General features: G+C 29.3%; 1 pseudogene; it reads right to left on the bottom strand.

Annotated features, from left to right (window-relative positions):
* Nucleotides 1-2,712: 2,712 nt before the first annotated feature.
* On the bottom strand, nt 2,713-4,021 carry LOC132042473 (acyltransferase Pun1-like; annotated as a pseudogene).
* Nucleotides 4,022-6,533: the final 2,512 nt, after the last annotated feature.

The following is a 6,533-nucleotide window of genomic DNA, read 5'->3' as shown; positions in this document are numbered from 1 at the left end:
AGAAAGGTCGGTAGGTAAAGACGGGTTTTTAGGAAGTGATGATTAAGATTGGGGGACCAAAATCGTACAACTCTCACACAACAATTTAAAACTTGTGCCTCACACTGCAGTATTTTTTAGCCCCAATAAATTCCCCCAAAAGGATTTGGGCTCATCCATTTTAATAAAACAAAATTTTCCCTTTTAAATTAACGTGGCTAAGCAAAAAGATCTTCTTCTCCCCTTTTAAAATTTTATAGCTTACCCACATGAAAAAATTTGTTTTGTGGGGGTTAGGTCGAAATGGATCGGGGCATTTTAGGTTGGGCCAAAATTTTAATTTTTAACCGATAAATAAAGATCAGTTTTTAAATTTAAAAAGCCATATAGTTGAACTAAAAAAGCTTTGAAAATAACGAAAATAAATTTAACCAATAGTAGTGGTGTTCAAGGGATAAAACAAATTTACAAGATGATTTTAGTTTTAAATCATGGATTTCCCCGAAATGGCCAGTTTTGGATAGAGGTCTAACATTGCAAAGTTCTTATTTGGAAGGACCCTTTTTATTGGATTTGATCTCATAACACCTTGAGAGCTTTGAGGTGTCTTGAGTTTAAATCAAACCAAGGCTTGAAATTTTGGGGGGTCGCCCATTTTCGGTTTTGCGACGTTTTCGCCGGTTTTCATACACTTTTGGCCTTTGTTATTGTTTTTTTTTCTGAAATTTTTAAAACCTTCGGTACAAAATTTTTTGTTTGATTAATAAATTACAACTAGCCTGGGCAAAAGTTGCTTTGTTTAAAAAATAAATAAATTAATTCAATAATATTAAAGGGGGGCTTTTTTTAAAGGTTTTTTTTTAGAAAGTTAAAGATATTTTTTATTTAATAGGTAGAGGGGTGAAAAATTTTGATTCAATAAGTGAAGGGGGGGATATTTTTTGAATTATTTCTAATATGTTCGGATATTTTTTTTTACCCTTTTCGTTTAAATATATATGTAGCCCTTTGACCAGATGTCTGTTAGATGACTATCTGAAAAGATATTTTTTTGTCAAAAGATGTTGTTGCATCTTACTTTGGTGAGAATCTATGAAAAAGGTTTTCCCTGGTAAGTGAAAATGGTTTAGAGTTTTTACAAGAGTTGGGAGAAGGAAGGGGATAAACATGCCCATATGATTCTTGGGATAAAGCAGTATATCTCATTTTTATTAAAAAACATATAAAGATGTCGAAAAAAGCGGTTGATTCTTTAATTCCACATACTCGGATAATTATTGAAGAGCTGTGAAAAAAGAAAAAAATAATAAGGGTATTGAAATTTTGCTACCGTCTAGGAACCCGAGTACTATAATATTTAAATCGAATGGTATGGTCATTTTTATTATGTGTTTTCATTGTTATTAAATGGTCGAATAAAATTTTTCAATTAATCCAATGTTGGGGAGAGATATTGAATGGATTACTCTGAAACAAGATTGAGAAATTGGGAATTTAGCATGTTTATCCAAGCTTTTGAGAAATCAAAAGTTCTTTTTTTTTTTTTTTTTTTTTTAAAGGTTTTTAAAAAGGGGTTTTACTAAATTTTGGGAAAAAAAAAAATGCTTTTAAAAATAAATATTTTTTTAAACTAAATATTGTGCGAAACATATAACAAATCAGAATTCATGAACTACCTTTAATTTTCATTCTTGGCCCATTTTTTTAGCCTATCAATATTTTAACTATCTTTGAATTAACTTTGATAGTATATTGATAAAATTTAAAAAATATTATTATAAAATTAATACAATTTTTAAAAAATAAAAAATTTGAGTAATATAATAAAAAAAATTTGAAATAAATAAAAAGTTCAAAAATAAGTAAATCTTTGTTTATATACATTATATTAAAAAGGGGGGAAGTGGACAAGCAACAATTTAATACAAAGTCGCATGTCACCTTTTAAAAAATTAAATAATTCCAAAAACCCGGTATAACGACCAAAAATTTTTATGGGAAAAAATCATTTGGATTGTTATTAGCAAAATTATATTATGAATAAAATCACGCAAAGAAAACATAACAAATAATGTTACAAAAAAATTTTTGAACAATACAAAAATTTCAAAAACCCAAAAAAAATTATTAAAATATAAATTATATCAATATATCTTCTATATATTATGAAAAGGAAAGTAATCTATGAAAATATAAGTCAAATGAAAAACTTGATAATGTAATGATACCAAGTAAGAAAGTTTAATACTTATACCGACCCAAATAAAAAAAAGGAAAAAAAACAAAAACTTTAAATGTAGAATTATAGAGAAATAAGAGTTAAAAATAAAATATAAGAAATTTCACAAAAAAAAAAAATAGTTTAAATTCACGATCTAATAAGTGAAGGGGACATTTTTTGGATTATTTCTAATATGTTCAGCATTTTTTTTTAAACCCTTTTTTGTTTAAATATATATGTGCCCCTTTTTTACCAGATGTCTGTTAGATGACAATCTTGGACAGGAATAATCTAAATTTGAAAAACGAAATTTAACCAATCACTAATTTAAGGGATCATTATTTTAATTTCCTGAAGGGCAAATTGGAGTTCATATGAAATTACAAAAGGAACTTGATTAACTTCAAATTATTCTTTTGTTTGAAGGCTAACAAAGTAGTTTATCACCAACAAACAAACACAAAATTAAAATATTGCAACTTAAATGAAAAAAATTCAAGAAAGCCTAAAACAAAAAAAGTCTTGATATCTTGATCGGATTCAAAAAAGCTCATGTAACTCTCCTTAAGATCAACCTGCACACAGACACCGTTACCACACCCCATCATATAACCAACAAGTTTGCATATGCCTTGATCCAAAATGCATCAAACAAGGTTTTCCCAACCCAAAAACAGCTCCCAATATAGGAAACCTGCCCAAAATCGAAGTTGAAAATTGTCAACTTCATCACTACCTATTCTTGATCTGGCTTTTGTTGTATAATTCACCGCTGCATTTTACTATTTTCTGGTGATTCTTTGTTCAAAAGTTCAATGTTTTTCCCCTGTTTTCCCCTTTTTAATGTCACCCAAATTTCGTAGCTCCATATTCTTGTCTCCCGATCAGGTACAAATATTACAGGTGCCTCAACTACAAGATTACCACTTTTTTTGATTTTTAGGAAAGAAATCTTGCTTCGTGTTGATTGGGACTCCCATCAACGAACGTTTAATTTTTTCCCTTCTTCCCTTTGAAGAACTCATTAAACCCCTCCATAAAATGGCTGTAATCATCTCAACTCTTTTAGGGTTTTTAAACTAAAACTCCCATTTCTTCTCGTAGTTTTGATATGTTAGCTTCATCGAAAATAATTTTTCGCAACTAGTTTGCTCTCTGCACGTGTTTTTCCAGCAAAGAGGGTAGAAAATTTAGAAAATCTCTTGTAGGAAAAATTTACCCAAATTAAAGCTCAAGAAAAACGATATCCTGTGCTTTAATTCCCCAAATCTACACACTTTGACCATTTACAAAAAAGGGGAGACCAGTATCCATCCAGGAATGTGGGCATGGCTCATTGACAAAGCAATACCACCACATTCAAATTTAGTTACGAAAAATAACAAGAGGGGTAATAGCCAAATTATCTTCATTAACATCCCAAGTATCATGTGGCCAACAAAATACTGCAGCATTAACATCCTTATGTGCTTGTTCAAGAAAAAACATCGAGCTTATTTTTGACATTTGCCTTTACAAGTTTAACACCTTGATCCCAAAGGGAATTAATGGAACAAAAATCATCTGTAAATCTACCAGCTATAGGGTAAACATGAGTTAACACTCTAGAAAGGTTCTTTTTTGCTGTTCATGATTAAGAGAAATGGAGTTTTTGTTGTTTGGTGGATAAAAAAAAACAAAGAGGCAAATGAAAATCTCCAGCTATTTGATCAAAGAAAGATAACTTGTAATTTTGTAAGTGTTTTGGTGTTGGTGAAGATGGTGTTATGAACTTTTTTGGACAAGACTTCAACTTGCAGAGGAACAGATTTAGGGAAACCCCTTTTTTAATTACAAGATAGAAAAAAGACTAAATGGTAATGTGATGGAAGGGTTTTTTGCAAACAAATGAAGAGTTCACGCCTTCTTAAAGAAAAATTCCCAGGAAAGGGGGGTGGGGTGATAAATTAATGGGTTACCCAAAAAAGTTTTTCCCAAATTTTTTTTTTTAAAAAAGAGCCCGTTACCCAAAAAAGTTTTAATCCATTTTCTTAAAAAAAAAAAAAAAAAAAAAAAAAAAGCCGTTAACAAATTTCCTTTTTTTTTGTTCAATTAACAAATCAAGAAAAAATTTTTTATTTTTCTTTATTAATATCCTTATCATAAAAGGGATTAGCAGGCAAATTTTAATTTTTTAAAACATAATTAATAAAAGGGGAAAATTTTAAAAAATTAAAACCTTAATTAATACTCTTTCCATTTCAATTTGTTAGTCTTGGGTTTTACTTGAATAAAATTTTAAAAAGTAAAAGTTTTTAAATTTTGTACTTAAACTAAAAATACGTATAATATCCCAAAAAGGCTTAGTCTCATAACCCTTTTTTTTGGGGATGAAATTTTCACTTTTTTTCCAATTTTTTTTTCCCTTTAAAAAAAAAAAAAAAAAATTGCTTTCCAGAAAATTTTAAAATAACTTAAGTTTTCATGACCCAATTTAAACTGTGGGCAAAATTACCTTTTTCACCCCGAAACCCAACCCCCAACCCAACGATAATAAAAACATAAATAAATAACTAAATAAGCAAGAGAATAAATCACGTAAGTTTGGCCCATAATAATATAAATCAAGTAAAAAAATAAAAAATACACCCAGTGATCTAATCCATACAAGAGCATCTAGATCGAAATATACAAGTCCGGGAAAAATAAATATACATCAAACACTACTAAGGGAAAATGCAAATTACATGGGGATTTTTTTTGGGTTTATATGAAAATTCGGGGTAACTTTGTTTCCTGGGGTTTTCCTACCAAAAAAAACCAAGAAAAACCTTCGTGGGTAATTATTACCCGGGGGTTTTGATTCTATAGGTAAGTTGCTTTGGGGTTTTCTTGCGGAAAAAACCAAAACTTTTGTAAAAAAATTGTAAAGAAGGAATTTTCATCGGATTTTTTCCCCAAGTCCGCATGAAAAAATCCGGAGATATTTTGGCAAAAGAAATTTGTGGAAATAAAATTTAATCATTAATTCTTTTTTTTATTTTTTTAAATTTTTCCTAAATTTTTTTTATTGGAATTTTACATTGTTTATTTTAAACTTTTATTTAAATCCTTCTTACTAATTATTTGAACAAGTCCGGAAATATAAATATACATCAAGCCACTACTAGAAAAATGCAAATTACATGGTGATTTTTTTTTGGGGTTATATATGAAAATTTGGGAAAAATTAGTTTTTCCCACGGGTTTTCCCCCCCAAAAAAACCGAAGAAAAAAACTTAAAGGGAATTATTACCCGGGATTTTGATTTCCGGAGTAAGTTGTAAGGTTTTTCTTGGGGGAAAATTAAAAATTTTTTAAAAAATTTGTGAAAGAAAGGGAAATTTTCCCTGTGGATTTTTTCGCAAGTGATGAAAAAAACCAGAGATATTTTGGCAAAAAAAATTTGTGGGAAAAAAAATTTTTTAAACATTAATTCTTTTTTTTATTTTTAATTTCTCCCTAAGTATTTTTTTCATTGTTATACACTATTTATTTAATCTTTTATTTAATCACTTCTTACTAATTATTTGTTGTTTTTTTTTAAAAACACCACAAAACCCCCCAAAATTAAACTTACACCCCCGGGTTTTTACAAAAACCAAGCCCCCCCAAAATTGAAACACCACAACCCCCCCAAAATTTTAAACTTATACCCACGGGTTTTTGTTGACAACACCAAATTTAAAAATTACACCCACAATTTTTGTTGACAAAAAAAACCCCCCAAAACCCAACCCACAACCCCCAATATTAAAAAATTACACCCACGGTTTTTTTTCAAAACACCACCCACAACCCCCCAAATATTGAAACTTACACCCACACACAACCTCAAACCCCAAAAATTTTAACAACAGACCCAAAAACTAAAAAGAAGCCATACCCCAACCCCTCCTAACTACATCCCAACACCAATCCTACACTCACCCCTTTAAACTACCGGGAAAAACCACTTTGGTAGTAATACAAGGTAACTACTCCTTATAAATGCCAATTTTTTATAGTCTTTTCCGATGTGGTACATTAAACAACGGGCCCATTAAATGATGCCTCCCCCTTCCAAATAAAAAAATTTAAAAAATATTTATTTTCTCTATTTTTTGGCTGGGGAAATTTTCACAAAAAATTCTTGAATATGATTCAACTTTTTAAATATATTTTGTGTTTCAAAAAAAAAAACTTATATCCCAAAACTATGAAAATTCTACGCTTAAAAAACCCCCTACGAAAATTTCCGTCACTAAGTATATTAAAATAGGAAAAAAATTATAAATAAAAAGCTTTTATTTATTTTTATGAAATTAAAAAAATG

Source organism: Lycium ferocissimum, unplaced genomic scaffold (assembly GCF_029784015.1).
Source record: "Lycium ferocissimum isolate CSIRO_LF1 unplaced genomic scaffold, AGI_CSIRO_Lferr_CH_V1 ctg15516, whole genome shotgun sequence".
NCBI classification, from domain to species: domain Eukaryota; kingdom Viridiplantae; phylum Streptophyta; class Magnoliopsida; order Solanales; family Solanaceae; genus Lycium; species Lycium ferocissimum.
This window is presented reverse-complemented; position numbering and strand designations above follow the sequence as displayed.